The sequence below is a fragment of the Lipotes vexillifer genome, unplaced genomic scaffold, assembly GCF_000442215.2.
Source record: "Lipotes vexillifer unplaced genomic scaffold, Lipotes_vexillifer_v1.1 scaffold91, whole genome shotgun sequence".
In the NCBI taxonomy this organism is placed as follows: domain Eukaryota; kingdom Metazoa; phylum Chordata; class Mammalia; order Artiodactyla; family Lipotidae; genus Lipotes; species Lipotes vexillifer.
The window spans coordinates 3,916,213-3,938,866 of NW_006777583.1; the positions used below are offsets into that span (position 1 = coordinate 3,916,213).

At 38.3% G+C, this 22,654-nt stretch overlaps 1 protein-coding gene across 2 annotated transcripts in view; it reads left to right on the forward strand.

Annotated features, from left to right (window-relative positions):
• KCNN2 (potassium calcium-activated channel subfamily N member 2) overlaps positions 1-22,654 on the forward strand; it is a 186,650-nt gene that overhangs the window by 11,362 nt on the left and 152,634 nt on the right. The window lies entirely within an intron of this gene.

A 22,654-nucleotide genomic window follows, 5' to 3' on the forward strand; every position in this document is an offset into this window, starting at 1 on the left:
CTTTGAGTTGTTTACTGTTTTTGCAGCATTGCCTCATGGCTTTGTGTGCTGCTTCTGGAGCCCAATCTGTCTGGGCTTGTACCCAGCTCTGCCACTAGTTAGCTGTGTGACCTTGGACATATTACTTAATCTCTCTGTACTTCACTTTCCTTGTCTGTAAAATGGGGAATATAGAATACCTCTCATTGGGTTGTTGTGAGGATTGAGTGTATCTATTTGTGTGTGTATATATATATATAATAAAACACTTAGAATGCTGCCTGGCATGTGATGAGGGCTATTTAGGTGTCAGCTGCTGGTTATTGTTAGCTATTTTGGGGTTCGTTGGGGTGGAAGGGGAGGAAATTGAGCCCAGCTTCTCTGGGCTCTGGGCAACAGTGGTATTTTTTTCTTCTTTTACAAGTCGTACAGGAGGGAACAGGAAAAAAAACAAAGGTGTGCATTCAAACAGTGTTCATTAGTTTACTCACACTTAATCTAGAATAGGGGTATGTGTGTGCGTTCTTTTTTTTTTTTTTTTTTTTTTTTTAATAAAAGCTTTGATCTCCATTAAGGACAGCCAATATTTTTTTAAACTTAGTTTAGATTTTCCCTGGGGCAAGTTGGCCATCTGAGGAGGTAAGTGTTCATTTTGGTTGTCAGGTTTCAGATCAGTAAACTAGTGTTAGAGTACTATAATGTTAGAGGTCACCATTTTTTACCAAAATAGCCATTTCCCCTATAAACACACCATAGGTGTGGCTTCTGGCTGGAAACTAGGCTCTTTGTGAGCTACATTAACTCCTTCAGACATCCAGGTCACAGCTGATGGCATCTCCTACTAATTAGGACCCTGGTGACTTAAAAGAGTTAAGTGCAGCACCCTGAAAAGTAAGCAAAGGGAATAATTTGATAATGGAAAATTCTGGTATTAAACCCCTGCTGAAAGGATGAGAGGTAATGAACAGCCAAAGGCATATGTATAAAGGACTGTAACTGACAGCATTTCTGTCTGTATTCATTGTAGGTCTACAGGATATTTAAATAAAAAGCATTTTTTTTTCTTTTTCTGGATTAGGTTTATCTCTGGAAAGAGTTTTGTTTAGTATGCCACCACCCTCAACCATGCTTGGAGTACCTTGATTGGAAAGAATTGAGAAGAATTTTCATGTGTCAATATGACAAGTAACGTCTCAAAATATACTTGGTTCAGTGATTGGGTTTACTTTTTATCAGACAGCTTATATCTTCTCTTCTGTTTCATTTCAAATGACCATTAGTTGAGTCTGTATTATCTCTCTTTTTGAACAATGTGTTATTGTTGGGTGAGTTTTTTTCTTTGCTTTTTGACTTTGTAAAACACATGGAGATTCAGACAGTATAAACTTTGAACTGAACCGTGTAGACAAGTGTTAACAGCCAGTGTTTCACATCTATAATTTTGTCATGTGCTTTCTTGAATATCTGAGCATTTTTACCTAGTTATGTATCTATCTATAATGGTTATCAAGAAGGTATTAAGATGGGTTGTTTCCAAGCAATCTGACTATTGAAATTTGGATATGCATCCACTGTTGGTCTTATTCACTGAGGTAGTCTTCTTTCTATCAGGAAGTTTTGGTCTTCAAAGGAAATTTCATTCGATATTTATATATTAGTTTTGACACAAGTATACTGAATTTTGGGGGAGGAGGCGTTAAGCACCATAGTGTGGTTGTCGTGGTCTTGGGTAGTGCTTTTTTGAGGATAGCGTCTACTGTCAAGAGGGGTAAAAAATACACAGGTGCTAATCCTTAAACTGCTTAAATTTTTGTTGAGTGAGTAAGGGAAATTATATCCTAGTATTGGATTTATTTTTAAGGTCACAGGTCATTTAAAATATTGAAAAATAATAATTAGGCTGAATATTTATTCAAGTTGCATACATGTAAAGTGATGTAAAAGTGATGGCTGCGGGCTTTATTATAGTCACCTCATGCCTTTTCACAGGTATATCTAGTACTTCCAGACATATACCCAAGCAGAGTTATTGACTGAACAATTAATTTCTATTATGTGGATTTAGCTATGAAATTTTAAGATGAAAAGTCTTGGCTTCTAGAAACTTACCTTAGGTCAATTTTCATACTGGTAAATCCTCCCATATTTGGAAAAAATGTTTTTATATCAAAGAGCATGAATTGCTTTCTGTCCTTTGAAGCAAAAACAACTGAAGATATATTTATTTAGTAAACATGCTGTTAGTTTAAAGCTTCAGCTTATTGCTTAAACCTGTGGGTAATATTGTAAATTTTAATGCTGTCGTTGAAAATTATTTTAAATAGAATTTTACTTGTTTCCCATTAGTATTTTAGTCAAGAACCCTCACTATTTGTTCGCATTTGTCAATGTCAAAGAGGGTACTTAATGAAAATGCATTTGGGCAGACTTTCAAAAATTAAGCAGTAGTGATACAAAGAGAAATCTCTAATTTGCTTGTTTTGGGGGTAAAAAGCAACAATACTGTATTAAGGCTGAAAACTATTTTTCAAAATATCTTTGATTTTGGCTCTTGTAGATTTTTTAAATATCATTTTTTAAAGACTTAATCTTCCGTATTTTTTTTTTCTTTCAGCATACCTGCTTTACACAGTCTTTTTTATCCTTTTTGACAACTATTCCTAGTTTTTGGTTGTTACATTTGGGCCATGTTCTGCTTCACATCTCAGAATGTGTCCCTTGGGTGCTCCTTACATTGGGGGATGAAGATCCATCCCACTCACTGTCATGTTCACTGTCTCGCTTACTCTGATGCTGTATACACAAATTACTTCAGTGGCAGCTATTTCGAAATCATGAATCCATTAAGTGTGTCTCTTTGCAGTTTTATACAGCTGGCCACAGAGGGAAAGCGGATGTGTGTTTAGGACTTAGTCCCTCAAGCCCATGTCAGAATGTCTTGAGCAGAGACCACACAGCACAATCAGTGGTGAGCATTTTCTCTGCAGTGTTTCCCCCAAAACAAGAGGTCTTTTCTGCACTATTGTGCAGGAACACACGTCAACACAGCAAGATGATCGGTGTGATGGAGGGTGGGTGAGGGCTCATCTTCAAGACCTGAATTATGATATGTTGCCACATGGGAACCAAATTCAACAAATACAAAAGAATAGGATCAGATCAGGTGGCTGATGGGGTGGAGGTGATGAGCTCAGGTACCCCGGTGATATGTGCTCTAGCTAAATTCCCAGGCTGAATACAAATTTTTATTAATTGGCTCTCATTTCCTCTCTCCTCTCTTGGTATAATGATGACCTGTACATTTACAGTGGGGTCAAAAAAGTTGATGACTTTCACCCTTTTTTCTTAAACACAGTGGGGAAAATTATAATGAAGTGCTACAGGTCTGGTCTGCTTTACCTAAAAGATAAGAACAGCAGGATTTTCAAATCATCTCCTTGACTTGTTTTAAATTTGCCCATTGGTTCATTTTTTCTGAGGAGTAGCCCTTCCTACCCAGCAATCTCTGAGGTCCCTGCTGGGTGTGTTTACATAACCCATCCCTCTCAGCTCCTCCAGCTTTCTTTTTTCTTTTTTTTTTTTTTTAACATCTTTATTGGAGTATAATTGCTTTACAACGGTGGGTTAGTAGTTTCTGCTTTATAACAAAGTGAATCAGTTATACATATACATATGTCCCCATATCTCTTCCCTCTTGCATCCCTCTCCCTCCCACCCTCCCTATCCCACCCCTCTAGGTGGTCACAAAGCAATGAGCTGATCTCCCTGTGCTATGCGGCTGCTTCCCACTAGCTATCTATTTTACACTTGGAGTGTATGTATGTCCATGCCACTCTCTCACTTTGTCCCAGCTTACCCTTCCCCCTCCCTGTATCCTCAAGTCAATTCTCTAGTAGGTCTGTGTCTTTATTCCCATCTTGCCCCTAGGTTATTCATGACCATTATTTTTAGACTCCATATATATGTGTGAGCATATGGTATTTATTCTCTTTCTGACTTACTTCACTCTGTATGACAGTCTCTAGGTCCATCCACCTCACTACAAATAACTCAATTTCGTTTCTTTTTATGGCTGAGTAATATTCCATTGTATATATGAGCAACATCTTCTTTATCTATTCATCTGTTGATGGACACTTAGGTTGCGTCCATGTCCTGGCTATTGTAAATAGAGCTGCAATGAACATTGTGATACATGCCTCTTTTTGAATTATGGTTTTCTCAGGGTATATGCCCAGTAGTGGGATTTCTGGGTTGTATGGTTGTTCTATTTTTAGTTTTTTAAGGAACCTCCATACTGTTCTCCATAGTGGCTGTATCAATTTACATTCCCACCAACAGTGCAAGAGGGTTCCCTTTTCTCCACACCCTCTCCAGCATTTATTGTTTGTGGATTTTTTGATGATGGCCATTCTGACTGGTGTGAGATGATGCCTAATTGTAGTTTTGATTTGCATTTCTCTAATGATTAATGATGTTGAGCATTCTTTCATGTGTTTTTTGGCAATCTGTATATCTTTGGAGAAATATCTATTTAGGTCTTCTGCCCATTTTTGGATTGGGTTGTTTGCTTTTTTTGATATTGAGCTGCATGAGCTGCTTGTATATTTTGGACATTAATCCTTTATCAGTTGCTTCATTTGAAAATATTTTCTTCCATTCTGAGGGTTGTCTTTTTGTCTTGTTTATGGTTTCCTTTGCTGTGCAAAAGCTTTTAAGTTTCAGTAAGTGCCATTTGTTTATTTTTGTTTTTATTTCCATTTCTCTAGGAGGTGGGTCAAAAAGGATCTTGCTGTGATTTATGTCATAGAGTGTTCTGCCTATGTTTTCCTCTAAGAGTTTGATGATGTAAGGCTTTACATTTAGGTCTTTAATCATTTTGAGTTTATTTTTGTGTATGGTATTATGGGGTGTTTTAATTTCATTCTTTTACATGTAGCTCTCCAGTTTTCCCAGCACCACTAAAATTCAACACCCATTTATGATAAAAACCCTCCAGAAAATAGGCATAGTGGGAACTTTCCTCAACATAATAAAGGCCATATATGACAAACCCACAGCCAACATCATCCTCAATGGTGAAAAACTGAAACCATTTTCACTACAATCAGGAACAAGACAAGGTTGCCCACTCTCACCACTGTTTTTCAACATAGTTTTGTAAGTTTCAGCCACAGCAATCAGAGAAGAAAAAGAAATAAAAGGAAACCATATCGGAAAAGAAGAAGTAAAGCTGTCACTGTTTGCGGATGACATGATACTATACATAAAGAATCCTAAAGATGCTACCAGAAAACTACTAGAGCTAATCAATGAATTTTGTAAAGTAGCAGGATACAAAATTAATGCCCAGAAGTCTCTTGCATTCCTATACACTAATGATGAAAAATCGGAAAGTGAAATTAAGAAAACACTCCCATTTACCATTGCAACAAAAAGAATAAAATATCTAGGAATAAACCTACCTAAGGAGACAAAAGACCTGTATGCAGAAAATTATAAGACACTGATGAAAGAAATTAAAGATGATACAAATAGATGGAGAGATATACCATGTTCTTGGATTGGAAGAATCAACATTGTGAAAATGACTCTACTACCCAAAGCAATCTACAGATTCAATGCAATCCCTATCAAACTACCACTGGCATTTTTCACAGAACTAGAACAAAAAATTTCACAATTTGTATGGAAACACAAAAGACCCCAGATAGCCAAAGCATTCTTGAGAAAGAAAAACGGAGCAGGAGGAATCAGGCTCCCTGACTTCAGACTATACTACAAAGCGACAGTAGTCAATACAGTATGGTACTGGCACAAAAGCAGAAATATAGATCAATGGAACAGGATAGAATGCCCAGAGATAAACCCACACACATATGATCACCTTATCTTTGATAAAGGAGGCAAGAATATACAGTGGAGAAAAGACAGCCTCTCCAGCTATGTTTTCATTGGGGAATCTTCTGTGGGAACACATGCTGTGTTTTGGGATTTCCAGTTGTGTCAATATTCTCTATCTGACTCTGAACCTAGGGAACGAGTTGCGGGTACGTGCTGATCTCTAATACCCTTGGGTGCATCACTGTTGTTGGAGGGAGGACAAATAGGCACAGATATAACATTTTCCGGTCATGGTGCATCATATCTGGCGCTTGTACTTGGGTCTATGTTGAATGTTAAAACTTTATGTAAAGTAGAAGAGGCACTGCCTCGAGGTAATGCATGCCATCTGTCAGGGCCTGTCACTGTCCACCAGAGTGTGGGTGGCAACACAAAGTATGCCTCACCCCCCAGAGGAAAGTGTAGGAGGAGTGGTCATATAGACACCTTCTAACTGGACAACCACATGTGCTTCTGGGAAGCAGCCCAGGGTGGTGTTTAACTCTGGCTCTGGAACCAGACAGATTGGGGTTAGAACTCAGCTTCACCCTGGGTGACCATGAGAAGAAAATTTGACACCTCTCAGGCTCATTTTCTTTATTTGTAAAATGGAAATGAGAATTATACCCATCTCACTAGATTACTTTGAGGATTCAGTGAGACAGTCTTTATGAAGAACCTTGTGTGATACCTGGCACATTGTAAATGGCACATTCAATAAATGTTAACCCCTTCTATTAGTACTCTTCCATCATTGCTATTATTAAGCAAATATTATAGCCCAAGCAGGGAAGCAGAGCCTAGGGTCTAGGAGGATCTCAAAGTGGGAAGGGGGTTGGATAATAATGTATAATATTTCAAGGTAGTTGAACCACGTTCTGGTTAAGAGGGAGGTTGGGCAGAGAAGGCAAATACTTGATTAGTTAGGGCAGGGGGTTGGCACACTCTAGCCCATGGGCCAAATCTGGCCTCCTGGGTAAATCCAACCTGTTTTTATAAAGAAAGTTTTATTGGCACACACTTGTTTATGTGCCGTATACAGCTACTTCTGCACTACAACTTGCACTATGGGCAGAGTTGAGTGGTTGCAACAGTAACCATTTGGCTGCAAAGCCAAAAATATTTACTTTACAGAAAAAATTTGCCGACCTTTGAGTTACAGCTCAGGATGGTCAACAAAGACAGAGAGAAATACGCACAGAACTGTCTCTTCTGCCTTTTTTTCATAAGGTACTTTATTCCTTGCTCCAATTTTAGGCTTCTTAAGGTATGTGATGAGCAGATGTTCAGGTAGATCTGCTCGCACCTGGGAAGTGCAGATTTCTGTAGGGGAGAAGTCTTGTGCTGTGATACAAGCCCTCAGTCTCCCTGTAGGATCTGCCCTCTGGGATTGAGGTGAATGGCCTGTGGGAATTAGAGTTACATCATCACAACTGAGTAAAATGGCTGTGGTAGGAACTATCAATACTTTCATGGAGAGTCTGAGTGGGAGCCTCAGAACTCAGAATCCTTTCTGGTGGAGGCCAGTGAAGAGACATTGGGCCTGTGTGATCCTTGGTGCTTTGTAAGTTAGTCTCTGAAAAGCTAGGCTGGGGGTGGTTTACATTCTTATGACCCTGTCAGTGTATGCTGACCTCAATTAGGAAAGGAGGCTCATTTGTTTCAAATTTTGAAGAAAGTGTTTTAACTCCACGTTTATCAAAAAAAATTCACAACTTAATTGGGGAAGCCATACAGAATGTTGGCTTTTTTCTTTAGGTCTGGAATTCTGGCTGTATGTATAATTTATTAATTTGTGGATTTTTGTTCCCCAGTGATTAAAGTTATAATATATTTCATGTGGATCATCTTCATTCTCAGCTGCCTGCTGGACAGCTCCCCTTGGAAGCCCCGCACGCCCTTACCCCCTTACTGTTCGCCCAGTCCTCCCTCTTGCCCTCTCATGCTTGCTATCTTCCAGAAGGCACTACCAACCACCTAGGGCCCCACTGAGGATCCTTGCTCTTTCCTCCACTCCTCTCCCCTCCCCACTCCTCATCCCAAGTAGAGTCACCGGGTCCTACAAGTATTTCCTCCTTAGTGTCTTTTGAGTTACCTCTGTTTTCTGGTCACATTCTCAAGGGCCTTGGTTTTGTGTTTCCTGAACTTCAACTTTTCCCAGATCCTCCTACAATCTCTACTTTGTTTACATTTCATTAATATTTTATGTTTATATTATTTATAGTATGTATTATATATTATCTGTGATATATGTATATACAATTACATGTACATATATAATTACATATATTGTATATTGATACATGTATAATACATACTTATATTATGACAATAAAATATAGAATATAATGTACATATAATAATCTAACATTAGAAAATATGTAATATATAAATATAATTCAATAATATACATTGTATATATTATATATTATAATATAAATATATAATATAATATATAGTTATGTATAATTTATATAAATATGTTTAAATAACATATAGTATATATAACACATTATTCATATTTTAATATTTGTATTATCTTATTTTTATACTATATTAATATTTTTCTTTCAATCAGTTCCCTTCTTTTAGCCTCATCTTAAGTAACAGTATCTATGAAATTATGATATAGTATAATTGCATATGTGTTCTAATACATAATGAATTAAAACTGTAAGTAAACAACACACAGTCTAGAATCATCTCAGAGGAACATGTCAGAAGAAACTCCTTTTGGGAATTTCTGCCTTGGTTGTTAGCCTTATTGTTTTTAATGTGTATGAATGTAGTCTCTCTGTTTCCAGTTTGACACCTCTCTTCCCACCCCCCTGCTTCTTTCGGATGGTCCATTCCCCCACTGTTACATGGAGGTCTGTCCCAAACATAAACCTGATCCTGTCACAACAGTTCTAAAATCCTTGCATGGCTCTCTGTTGTTGTCAGCGGGGACATTCTTTAATGCAGATACTTCACAACACGGTTCTCGTGACGTGGCCCTTGTCTGCCTGTCAGCCCAGCTCAGCCCTGTTTTTATCACCCAAATAGACCACTTCTGCTCCAGCAAGACTGAATCACTTGCAGTTCTGAAGGATATCACACTGTTCCATGCCTCTGTGCCTGAAATGGCTTTCCAGTTTATTTTCCTGAATCCTGCTGGTGCATGAAAATTCAATTCAAGAATCATCTCTGCTAGGAAGCCTTCCCTGCCCAGCCCCTCACTCACCTTGACTTGTCCTCCCTCCTTATTTTTCTGGCTGCCCCTACTATTTAACACAGTGATAAAAGCCCTGATGAGAAATGGAACTTGATTCAAACCCATTTTTCCCTAACTTTTACCAGTTCCCTCTGACAACCTATCAACAGCTCCGAGCTTCAGTTTCTCATCTGTAAAATGAAGAGAATAGAGCCTATCTCATGAGGTTATGCAGAGGATTATACTGAGATTATGTGCTTTGCCCAGAGCTGGAAGCATAGTAATCACAGACTGTGGCATTATTGTTGTCTTCATTGTACTTGCCATCACTAATCATGACCTCTGTGATCCTCAGTCTCTCATGTATCACTGGGGATAAGGCATCATGGAGTTTGAAGAGGCAGTCAGGCTGGGAGAGAACTGTGAAGTGCCTGGCACAGAGTGACCTTCAGGATCCATTCATGGGGGTCATTATTACAACAGCATTTATCAGGCTCTGACTCAGACCTTGTTGGCTCCCTGAGGGCAGATGTCGTGTCTGATTCTACTTCCCAGGGCTGAGCAGCCCAGTGAACAGACCTGCAGTGGGTGCATCTAGGGTTCATACATCTTGCTGAGATCCCTATGATAGTGAGCTAGGGTAGTCATCTCATCTGTCCCTGTATGGTCATCTGTGAAATGGGGATGGCCATCACTACTGCTTTCAGTTCACTGAAGGATAATTGACCATGTGTGTAAACCAACCAGTCTTAGAAAAGATGGTATGGCAATCTAATACTAATAATAGTTTAATTAATGTGTCTTATCTTAGCATAAGCTCTTTCTAATCTATTGTATTTTCCCACCATAATTTCTATATCACAAAAGAAGTTTAGCTTTCACTATTTGTAATTCATTTTGACTTTAAATTATTAAAACCAGATATTAAAATGAGCACAAGTATAGTTAGATATCATTGTGTGAAGTTGTAGCAGTGCATTTGTTTCTATTCCTCATAACTCTATCAAAAGAGACAGATTTTGTACATTTGGCTGAAAGAAATGTGAAAATGAACCTATCCAGATACAACAATGCTGTGCTTAGGAAGCACTGGTCCTTTTAGGAGGGGGTTGTGAATCACGAGGCTCTAAGAGGTGACAGGTCAGCTTCCAGTACTTCTGTTTGATGGCAGAACCCTCCTCTTTGGGTCTCCCTCCATTCCCTACAAGACGGTGGTGGTGTTTTCCACTATGCTTGTCCTCTTTTACTTCTTGATGCTTACGAAATACCCTCTGACTTTTTCAGTTTATCTCAAACACCACCACCTCTGTGAACCCTTGTCTGATTATTTCAGACACTTTATTTTTTTCTTTTTCTGAGCAATGTTTGTATTGATTACCATTCTGTATAATTGAGTATTTAAGCCTCCTCGAGTTGTTTTCTATGGATACGCTTTGCCTTCTCACGGGCAGTTACACAGCTGTTTGCCCCCAAGCGGCTCCATTGTGTGCTGTCATCCGAAACTCTTGTGGACCTAAACCAGAGGAGGAGCGGGGCAGGGGCTAGCTTGCCTCTGCCATCCATGTTTTCTCCTGACAGTGCCAGGCCAGTGCTGGCCAGTGGTAGGAGGTGGTGGTACCTATCCTTTGATTGTGTAGAATTCTCTGTAATCTGATATGTGATCATGGTCTTGGATCTGGAGACCTGTACTTGCAAGAGAATGACAGATTATCATCCTATTAAAAGGTGGGCCATGAGGTTAACGTCCTTTCATGTATATAGCTTTTCCCATATTTTAATCATGGTTCAGAAATAGGCTTGGAAAATGGTTGCACAGTGGGAAGCAACTTAGAAGCCCAGGGTATACATTTCCTTTTGGTTTTCCTTTATTAATAATCTGCAACCCTTGCCTTCCATGACTGTTAAAACACATTTTCCAGCTTTTCAGTTAGTCTTAATAGGTGACCATCTCTGGCATCCATAGTATCTCCAAGTCAGCTGTCAGTTCTGATCCTTCTATGATATACAGCCACTCGGGAACTTTAGTAACTTAAGTAAATTGTTGTCTGTAGTGAATATTCGTCACCCTGAACTCAAGTTATAATTGTTCGATGTATAGGTATCTGCACACGATTATTGCAGCCTCTGGGGAAAATAGTAAATCTCGTCTTATGTTTATTCTCGTGTTGGCATTTATGTGCTCCGTGTCCATATGATTACATTAGGAGACTGCTTTCTATGCAAACTTTCAGGTGCTTGCATAGATGCCTCTTTCTCTGGATGTTAGAGACAAAAAGAGAAAGATAACACAGAAAAGTCACCTAGGGGAGAATTTCTTTCCCTCTCAGGAGTCAGTAGTTCTCTTGTGTAATGAGAGACTTTTGTTCCCCTTGCCCATTGGTTCAGCTTTCTGCCATCAAACTAAAGGACAGCTGGCGTCTGCTCTCACATTACTGGTCATATGTCCATCCCTGGAAATCGGCCACTCCCAGGATTAGCAGCTCACTCTGTTAACCCCATGCGATTGGACTTGTTCATGTTCAGAGCTTCTCTCTGGGCTGTTTGTGTTTAACATCATGTTCCCTGGCTTTAAAATGGTTGGAATAAACATTTCATGAATGTGTGAACCTCCTTGAGTGTAGCCATTGAGGTCAATAGGAACAAATAAGTATCTCAGAAAAGAGTTTTCCAAATTGCCCAGGTGTTAGGCTGTAATAACCAATCGGTGACCTTTAGTGGAAGAACCATTTAGTTGAGTTTCATGCAGTTATTGGAAGGGTTTGGATAGGGTTTTTTTTAGTCCAATTCTCCTGTTTCTGAATTTGAGCTTCCAGCCTACAAAAGTCTGTATGTTTTGCCCCTGTATTTTATTATTGTTCTTGCACTCATATGATATTTGATGATTATATCAAAAATTAAATATGATGGCTAAGTTATTGATGAGATGAAAGCAGTATTCTTCAAGGAATATGCAAAAAGATTGACTGCCTGAGGATGAATATGGTCTTAGAAGGAAAGACAAGGCAAAGGGGAAATATTGGAAGACTTAATCATCACTTAATCCTTTTGAGTGGATATGGGATAGGAATAGAAGACCATGACTAATGTGGAAATTGTTGAGCTATGTAAAACAGAGGTCAAGGTTTGTTAGCTACAGGCTTAATAGCTATTCTTTGGAGAGGTCAAATAGCTAGTATGTATCAGAATAACCAATATGTGCTCCATACCTACTATGGACAAAGACTGTGCTGAGTATATTTATATACATTGTCTCATTTTATCTAGATTATAATTCTTATCCAGCTAGTGAGTAGCAAGGCTGAGAATGCAATTCAGATCTAGGACTTCAAAAGTTCTTTTCTTTTCTTTTTGCAGCATGGCCCTTACTTTTAGTTGTGATTTTATCTGAAATATATGAGAAAAATACTATTTTCTGTGTCAGCTATAACCATGAAATAAAGCAACCACTTCTTGAAAACGTATGATGTTCAAACATTTGGTTTACTTTCATGTAGATAAGGGAGATTTTTCCTCTGAATTTTACATTGTGTTACTTTCACTTCACCATAGTTGATACAAGGAGACTGTGGTAGAACAATCTTTATCCATAATTAATTGTTCTAGAAAATATGTCTTATTTAGTATTTTTCATCTGTCTCTAGGGGTTGTTCAGAAAGAGCCACAGTGTTGGGATAGAAGCCAATGTTCAATTATCCTTGAAAGTGAAGTAGAGGATGGGAAAGAACACTGATGAATGTAATAAAATTTGATGATAACTGAGTCTGGGCCTTATCTGTGCTCCACTCTGGGATTCCCATCTTAATGCCCTAATTCAGGTCTCGCAACTTTTTCTTTGACATATTTCCCAAGTGTAGCCCCATGTTCAACCAAACCAAGTGGCACGGTAGTTCAGGGAAAGATTTCTTGGGAAGCAGACATGTATTCTAGTTGCATGTGGCCAATAAGTTTCCTCTCACACATCAAGTCCTATCAGTTGATTGTCACTGTAGGACAGCTTTGAGATTGATTCTTGAGGCCACAAAAGGGCTGTACTGGTGAGGATCTGGATTGATTAATCATGTCTGCCATGAGTATGGGATGGGGAAGTGAGTGGTGGCCTGTGTGACACATACATGCCATCCTGTCTCAACTATTTTAAATGTATAATTTATGTTTACTTCTCTGTACAAATAAATTATGAATCTCTGAGTAAAGAAGCTATTCAGTTTCAAAAATAATCATTAGGGAATCTTAGTTATGCTTTTTTTACACGTACAGATTTTTCACTCTCTTAGGAAGTTTATTTTCATGAATGTGGAATGAATTTGGTGTGGTGAAATGCTCTACCTCATAATATTCAAGGTGTGCAGATATGTTGCCCCATTTGCTATTGTGGAAATTGGAGTCTGATTTAATCAACTATCAGGCCATTGGTGTTCTCTCTCCTGCCTGCCTGCCTTTGTTTCCTTCCTTCCTCTTCTTTTTTCTTTTCTTCTTTCCTTCCCTCCCCCTTTTTTAATCTTCTCTCTCCCTTTCTTTACAACATTGAACAGAAGTTAAACCCTGGTCATTAAAACCTTAAAATTTTTTTCTTGTACTGTTTCTGATTTGAAATGTACAAGTACATATTCATCTTGATTTATATAACTGATACCAGTCATGAGAAGCACCTATTGCAAATAGCAAATACTGTGGAAGGAAAGCCAAAATCCTCATGGCCTATAAGTTTCTTTGCGATCTGATCTTTCCCACCCCTTCAGCCCCATTATTCATTAATAGCACACCCCCCACCTCTGTACACACACACACACACACACACACACACACACACACACACACACAAATACAAACACACACATCAGTGGAACCACCCCAAACTGTTTGGAGAGCCAAAGCTGTGCTATTCTTTCAGCTTTCTGTGCCTCTGTGTGTTATGTGCTACACCTTTGCCTGGAACATACTACTTTCATCCATCTGCCTTTGGACCCAGCTCAGTTTTCCCTCTTGTGGCAAACTTTTCCTGACCCCATAGGCTGACCTAGTTGTCCTTCTGTATTGCATCTTTCCATGATCCTACTACTATGTAGTACTGTCATAAACCATGATGACTCACACAGGTAATATGTGTTCAGCCTTTTCTGTGTGCCAGGGACCATGCCAAGGGCCATACTTGCATTGTCTTATAGTCATATGATAACTTAGTGAAATAGGTATTATTATTTTATTGAGGAAAGTGAAGTATAGGGAAATAAAGAGACTTGCCCAAGATCACAATGCTTGAGTGCAGTGGAGTCTTTTCGACAAAATTTTAACTGCTGATTTACACAGATTTTTCTCCCCTGCATTGTTGTGAGTTCCTTGATGTCATGGGCTGTCACTGATTTCTGTGTCTCTGCTGGCAGCTGGCATGTCATATAGGCTCAAAATGTTTGCTCCATTAAATTTGAAGTCTCATTTGTAATAGACTATCCCTTCATTCATCTCTGCAAATTTTAGAGTGTAGAAACATATAGTAAACTGGTTTTCTTTCTTTATGTTTCCTCCGATTTTTGTGTATTCTCTGTACATTTAAAAATCATGTATCCTCAATTTCACTTATTGGCAATAACCTTAAGTTTTGAATTTAATATGTTCAGAAGAGTTATGGGACTGTAAAATTCATGTCATCTGAAAAATTGAGCGAGATTGTTTTTCTCATTCTTAATTTCTTTGTCTCTAAAATAAACACCTAAGGAATATAAGGAGGAACAGCTGATATTGTGTATAAGGCAAAGAACTAGTTGGCTAAAATAACAGATAATATTTTCTTTCTGCATCTCACATTTATTTTGCCAGGAATTGGTTCCGCTCTCTGTTTACCACCACTGATTTATCCACAAGGTTGGTGGTTCTACTTTTTGATAGAGAACCTCCCTTAAGAAGTCGGTAGGTTTTTATTTTTACCTTATTTTCTACAGCCTGCCTTTATGATGCAGTATGATGTTAGGCCAGTTGGCAGTCATGTAATAAGTCCTGAGTATGTGTCATTCCCCAGAGCATTAGAGAGAAATGGACCTAACAGGGACTCTGGAGAACACCAACTTCATTGTGACCCCTCTGGTTATTTCATCTTTATTGGAGCACTAAGCAAGAATATTTGTCTGATTTGAATCCAAAGAATATAAATGTGTAGTCTTTATTAAAAATCACCAGTACCAGCCGTGACTGACTGTTCAGAGCTAGTCCCCATGATTCAGACTTAATTACAGGCATGGCTAGTTGTGACAGACTTGCCACCTAAGGTCTACCTTGTCATGTTTTCAAATCAGGAAAGTAACTTTTTTTTTTTTTTTAGGTGCTAAGCTCTTTTTTTTTTTTTAACATCTTTATTGGAGTATAATTGCTTTACAATGGTGTGTTAGTTTCTGCTTTATAACAAAGTGAATCAGTTATACATATACATATGTTTCCATATCTCTTCCCTCTTGCGTCTCCCTTGGAAAGTAACTATTAATATAACAACAGTCATGAAAGAGTAAAGTAGAATGTTTTAAAACGGAAGTTTTGAGAATTCAACACTAAGCTACAATTAAGAGCCTTTTTGCTTAACCTTGAGTGTCATCAGACTGGGTTTAACGTATTTCATAAAGCTCTGTGCAGCTAACTTTGAGGGCTGAACTGAGAAAAATAAAAATAAACAAAAACTAAAAAAGATTCTTCCTTGTGGTTTGTACTCAGACTTGGGGCTCTTGTTTCTTACACTGTTGGGATGTGTTCCCAGTTGCCAAGACTCTGAGCAGCCGAGCGTGTAGAATCTTGCTGGTGACTTTCTTCTTTCACAGCTTCTCCACTGGTTTCAGCTCCAACAGAGCCTTTTTGTTGTACATGAGAAAGGAAAGAAGAAAGGACGAACAGCCCAGCACTGCGAGGGAGACTCTGAGCCAAGATTCCCCAACATTTCAGAAAGGATTCTTCCCAGAGACTCTCTAGGTTTTACCCTTCAGCAGTAGAAGTTTTTTGTTTCTTTTCCCCTCAGATTTTATTTATCATAGGTGAAACAGAACATTACAGCTAAACTCAAAATATTCTTTATTTTCTTCAAAGTCTCATTTTTTTCCCTTCCTTCCATAGAGGCAAATGCCATTCAGAAATGTGTGTACATATTTCCAGTCCATGCTTTGATGTGTGCACTAAATATACATGTATTTATAAACAATCTATAGTAGTTGGAATTATTTAAATTTCACAGAGATGCTATGCTGTGTCTATCATTTTACCACTTGCTTTTTTTCACTCAGCACTGTATTTTGGATGTCTAGTCTCGTTCAGCTACATTAATTATAGCAACTGTTCTTTTTGTACCAATTTCTGACATTTACTTTGAGTTCATAATGTTTTTTCATGACTTCTGTCTTTCTCCTTTCTTTCCTTATGTTGGGCGATGTGAGGATTTTTAAAAATTTATTTTTTCTCTAATTTTTTCTTAAATTTGTAGCAAATATATATATTTCATGGTGTCTGAAGTCAATCAGAATTTCTCTCCTTCTTTCATGCAATGTAACGACCCTCAGAGGCCTTCATTTAATCTCCCTTCCTCCCTCCATCTATGTCATTGGTGTCCATTTTTTATTTATATATTGCTGTTCCATATTTTATTTATATATTTATATATTGCTGTTCATCGAAATTAGTCATTATGATGATGTTGATGACTATAATTATTTACAGCCAATTTTTTATTTAGATTTACTAGCATGCTTACCTGTTCCTTCCCTCTTCCAACTCCTTTCTGGATCCTATTTCCAGAGCTTGTAGTAAATCCTTTAGCAGTGATTCTGCTCTTCATCTTATGTTTGAAATGTCTTTCACCTTTTTTTCCCCCGAAAGAGATTTTCCCTATGTATAGAGGTATACAGGCTGACTCTTTTTTCTTTTAGAACTTTGAAGGACACGATAATCCCTTATTCCACACCAACTTTTATTGTAGCAGTTTAGATAGAAATTTTTCTAAAATTTAGACAGAGGTATAATGATTCTACATACCCCTGCCTTTCAAGAGAGCATCAGTTAAATCTCAGAGAGCCTTTGTTCAAGGAAGCACGGTTATCTGGAACGTGAGATTGTGTGTGTCGTAATGCCATGATGTCCTTTGGGTGACTGAGCTGTACAAGATTGTTTGGTCTTTCATTAAATAAGTTAAGACTGTGCTGTCTTTTAAGACCTTGTGTCTGCTTCGTGTGTATGTGTGTGTGTGTGTATTATGTGTTGTGCATATCTTTCCTCTCTGCCAGGACTTCCTGCTACAACTGATTTACTAAATATAATAATTCTCTTCCTTCAATCTGCTGTTTGCTTCCTTATTGTATATTCTTTGTTTCACCTTAGTTGAATGTTAGTGCCCTAGATAACCAAACTTGTCAATAATACACGGGTTTGTTTGATATTGTTGCTAGCATTGTCTCTGTTTTCTTCCTAAAAATTGTTTTATAACTGGGTAAATATACAATGCGCAGCAGTAGACTTATTATGGACACAAATTCTGAAGCGGGAGTGCTTGGGTTCATATCTCAGGCCCATACCTCAGCACCATATAACCCTGCCTTGCTCCCTAGTCCCTCAGTTCCCTCAGTCCTAAGAGAGAGATGAAAACTTTATCTACCCTTTTAGGGTATGTATTTAAGGTGAATTAATACACGTACAGGTTAAAGCAGTGCCAGGCCCTAATTAACATGTGGTAAGTTAAGTACACTTTAAAACAACTTTTAAGTTTCATCTCAAGTGCTGTGTGCAATTTGAGGTTCTGTACAACCAAAGTTACAACCAAAGTTTTTAACAAGTATTCTGGATGAAGAACATCTAACTTGGAGAAAAGCTAAACAAGGAAGCAGTCTATTTCTGTTACCACAGGGCATTGAATGTAATGTGCAAGTTTATTTAAGTATTTGCTTCTGCCAGTGAAGCAGGGGGTCTGAGGAGCTACTGTCACCTAAGATCATCAGGGAGTAAAGATGTGACACTTTCAAAATCATAATGTAAATTAGTGGGTAAGTGTTTGCTTTATAAATGTTTGATTTGCATCTAACTTTTCAGTTCAGCCTGATGCCCCCATCAAATAATGTGGATTCTGGAGGACCTGAACTTTAACTCCAGGCTTTTCAGTAACTCACCATGTGACTATGACCAAATCCTTTCAATTGCTTGTGCTTTAATTGGACTGTTATAAGGGCTAATGGGCTAATACATGTGAATGGGCTTTTAGCTAGTTTTTTAAGTGCTTAAAATAACTAAGGTGATGATGCTACATTTTAGCCATGTAGCAATTAATTGCTGTAATGCTTCAAGTGAAAATATACAGTTTTTATTTCAGATTAAATTTTTAGAATCAACTCATTCACTCATATTCAATTATTTCTTGGCTTTAGGACATAACACAGTTATTTTATTTTACTTGTGGTTTGTCCCCTATCAACTCCCAAAATGATTTCAGGATGCTTACAAAAATTTATGGACAGTTAACATAAGCATGTCAATGAAACATGAGTAAAAAATTGACCATGGAGGAATTTTATTCCAGTTTCTTGTTTGCTCTAATTTTGATTTTCCTCCTTTCCAATACTATAATCAGTGATGTCAGTGTCTGTGTCCACCTCTTCTTACTCTCCTTTCAGTTAGGTAAGAGTACATTCATTGGAGGCCACCTGTTGACCCAGTACTGAAATGAATTATTATGAAAGAAACTAACATTTGTTGAGCACTGTCTCATCCAGTTGTCCTTCAGTCCCGTGAGAGAGTCTCTAATTAGATCTTATCAGATGATGAAATTCAGGCTTAGAAAGTTTAAGTGGTTTTGCTGAGGTCAGAGCTAGTCAGTGGTAGAAGGTCAGAGTGAAGCCTAGATCTGCCTGAGTCTAGCCAGGTTCTAGAGCACAGCCTCCCAAGCCATACACCTTTGTGCTTTCTGTCATATCACTTCGGCTGAGAGAACCAAAAGGGGAAAAATAATTATTCTATCTTTATGGAAGTTCAAAAATAATTTTAGACACAATTTGCATAAATTTCAAGACACTGTGACTATAATTACCCAATAATACACGAGCATGTGTAAAATGCCTGAGTGGCCTGTAGAAGATGTGGGCCCATTTGTGAGAAGCCACGTGAAAGGGGGTTAAGATTTTATTTTATTTATTTATTTTTTTTTTTATTTTTTTTTTTTGTGGTACGCGGGCCTCTCACTGTTGTGGCCTCTCCCGTTGCGGAGCACAGGCTCCGGACGCGCAAGCTCAGTGGCCATGGCTTACGGGCCTAGCCGCTCCGCGGCATGTGGGATCTTCCCAGACCGGGGCACGAACCCGTGTCCCCTGCATCCGCAGGCGGACTCTCAACCACCGCGCCACCAGGGAAGCCCGGGGGGGTTAAGATTTTAAACAAGTTTTAAGAGCAGCAGGGCATGGGTTTATGATAACCTTCTATCACTGGACCCCACTGGACAAGTCTAGGATTTTGGTTTGTAGACAAAGCCCTAGTCTAAGTCAGAAGAGGATAATTTCAGAAACTTGTAGCTGGATAAGAATTCTTTCAAAATAGGTACAGTTGAAGTTTCTAGACCTCCTCTCAATAATGACTTTGCTCTAATCTGTCTTTCCTTATGAACTTCCCTTCCTCCTCTTCCATGACTTTCTCATTTTCATATCACAAGTTAATATTTAATTCATGTTCTTGCCCCACTTGAGGATCTGTGGATTATTATTACTTATTCATGGAGTCATTTTTACTGGGGTCTGCAGAGTGGGTGATTGCCTCATAATAATCATACATGGTTGATTTTATCTTAATTTTTTTTTTTTTGTAGATGAGCAAGCTGAGGTTTAGAGAGATTAAGTATCTTGCCCCCAAACCACTAGCTAGTAAGTGGTCAAGTCAGAAATTAAATCCAAGCTTCTCTGACTCCAAAACGTGTGTGTGTGTTTCCTATGAGTCACACTATATGATATTCTGAGCAGTTGGTTGATATTCAAAAGGCATGAACAAAAGCCTCCCACCCAGAAATAACTCTACCTCTCAATAATTATTGTGCTTTAAATTCCAGTATTTGAGATGCATCCCTTTTGAATTATTGGCTGCTCTCTCCATTAAGTGTTTAACTTAATGATTATTCTTTATTTTTATAGACCTTTACATAGCACTTTAATGTATATTAAATTAAATGTAGCATACTTTTAGCTGCTCAAATAACAGAAAACGCAGCTAACAGCGGCTTAAACAAATAGGGTACATGGTTGCTGGCTCAGTGGCTTAAGATATCAGGGCTGCGATGACCATGATCCCTTTGGCCTTTTTCTTATTGTCACAGGATAACTGCTGCAGACCCAGGTATCACCTCTATTTAGGGACAGAGGAAGGGAACAAAGAGTGCTTTGCCAGCCAGATGTCATGTTTATCCCAAAAAGCAAAGACATTCTAGTAAGTCCTCCAGCAACCTTTGGCTTATAACCTCTGGTCACAAGTACATCTCATAGCTACACATACCTGAAAAGAGTCTGGGAAAGTGGATATTTCTAGAATGGAGATGGACAAGAGAGAAGAGGGAGGGGAATGGCACTGGCTTAGCCAGGGAACAGTGTTGGCCACAATGTATGCTGTGTGTTCATTTCATCATTATAGCACTTTCAGAGATGGCTAATAACATTATCTCCATTTTACCAGTCATGGAAACAAGTCCATGAAGTTTGGATGACTTCCCAAAGTCATATAACCAGTTAGACTCTCTGGAATCTGAGCCTTGGTTTCCTGCATTCCAGGCAAGTTCTTTACACTCTTCACCCAGGAAGGAGTTAGCAGTTCAGTGATTAATATTTTATTGTATTAGTTTTGAAATCCTCTTCCTTGGATGCAGAAAACTCTCAGGGCAGCATGAGTGCACAGGGCTGCTGGAATGGGCAAGAGGCTCCACAAGTGAGGAAAGACCACAGGGTGGGTGATGAGGGAATGACAGACAGCATTGCTTGTTTCTTCCCAGTTGGCTCAGGAATGAACATTGAATGTGCATTCTGAACATAGCTTTTCTGTTTTTTCCTCCCACAGTCCTGGGCTGAGAGCCTTGGAGGAAATCTCAGTGAAACCATGGACATCTTCTCTCTTCCCCTGTTTGTCCTTTGACCTACTCTGTGGAAGGCAGTTGTGGTCTGAATTCTATGTTGACTTAGTCTTGGCAATGCCTTAATGAAGAAATCCTCATTATTTATCTTGCCTCTCTAGTGGCTTTTCACTCTATTTCATCCAAAAGCTGCTTCCTGAGGAAGGAGTTTCTTTTTCGGTTGAATACATTTTGTGTGTTTTCTTTTGGGCCATTATCCCCCAAATATCCTAGGACTCAACTTGGAAGATCATAGTCCTGAGTTATATGAAGAGTCCAGGCAATGGCAGTGGAAGGGAGGGGTGGGTACTGTGTACTAGTCTATGATGGAGCCTTCTCTGTGTTTTCTCAGTATCTTCTTCACACCTTTGTTCTGGCAATTTCCACCAGCACTGTAATCATTCATTTATATTTCACTTCCTCATCAAACACCAACGTGCTTTTTAATCTTTGTATTAATAGAAGCTTACAAATAGAAGCATTCAGTAACTGAATGGAAAAGAGAGTTCGGTTTTATTGAATATTTGGTTTAAAGGTTAACCAAGAAATCTTATCTTTGTTCATCCTGTTGAAAAAACAGTTGTGTGAAGTAATGGTTCAAGGTCTTGCCTTGGTAAGCAGAATATTTTAGGTAAAAACTGTATTCAGTGTATTTGGTTCTGTAGATTGCTGTTTTGAATGTCAGTTACTGTTCTTTAGTTTAGCAGGTTTGCACATGTAAACTATTTGTTAGGGTGCATTTGAATGTCTCATGACCTCAGTCATCCTCATTTTCCCTTCCTCTCTTCTTTAACAATCATTTTCCCTTATTTTTGTTATGAATTAGCTTACATTTATTTATTCACATGGTTCCAAAATGAGTATTAAAAATAATTAAAAGTAAACAAAAAAGTAAAATAATTAAAAGTCTCCCTTCCGTCTGTCATCCCCAGCCACTCAGTTTACCTCCCTTAAGCAACACTTCTCATTAAGTTCTAGAATATTCTTTCAAAGATATTTTATGCGCATACAAAGAGACTATATGTTGTTCCCTTAACAAAGCTATACAATTAGTAGCATATAGAATGCCTTTTTTGTTTGTTTGTTAAACTGAGTGACTTTAAGAAAGTAGACCTGCTTTTGCTGCATCCCATAGGTTTTGGGTCATCGTGTCTCCATTGTCATTTGTTTCTAGGTATTTATTGATTTCCTCTTTGATTTCTTCAGTGATCACTTCGGTATTAAGTAGCTTAGTATTAGTATTGTTTAGCCTCCATGTGTTTGTATTTTTTACAGATCTTTTCCTGTAATTGATATCTAGTCTCATAGCGTTGTGGTCAGAAAAGATACTTGATACGATTTTAATTTTCTTAAATTTACCAGGGCTTGATTTGTGACCAAAGATGTGATCTATCCTGGAGAATGTTCCATGAGCACTTGAGAAAAATGTGTATTCTGTTGTTTTTGGATGGAATGTCCTATAAATATCAATTAAGTCCATCTTGTTTAATGTATCATTTAAAGCATGT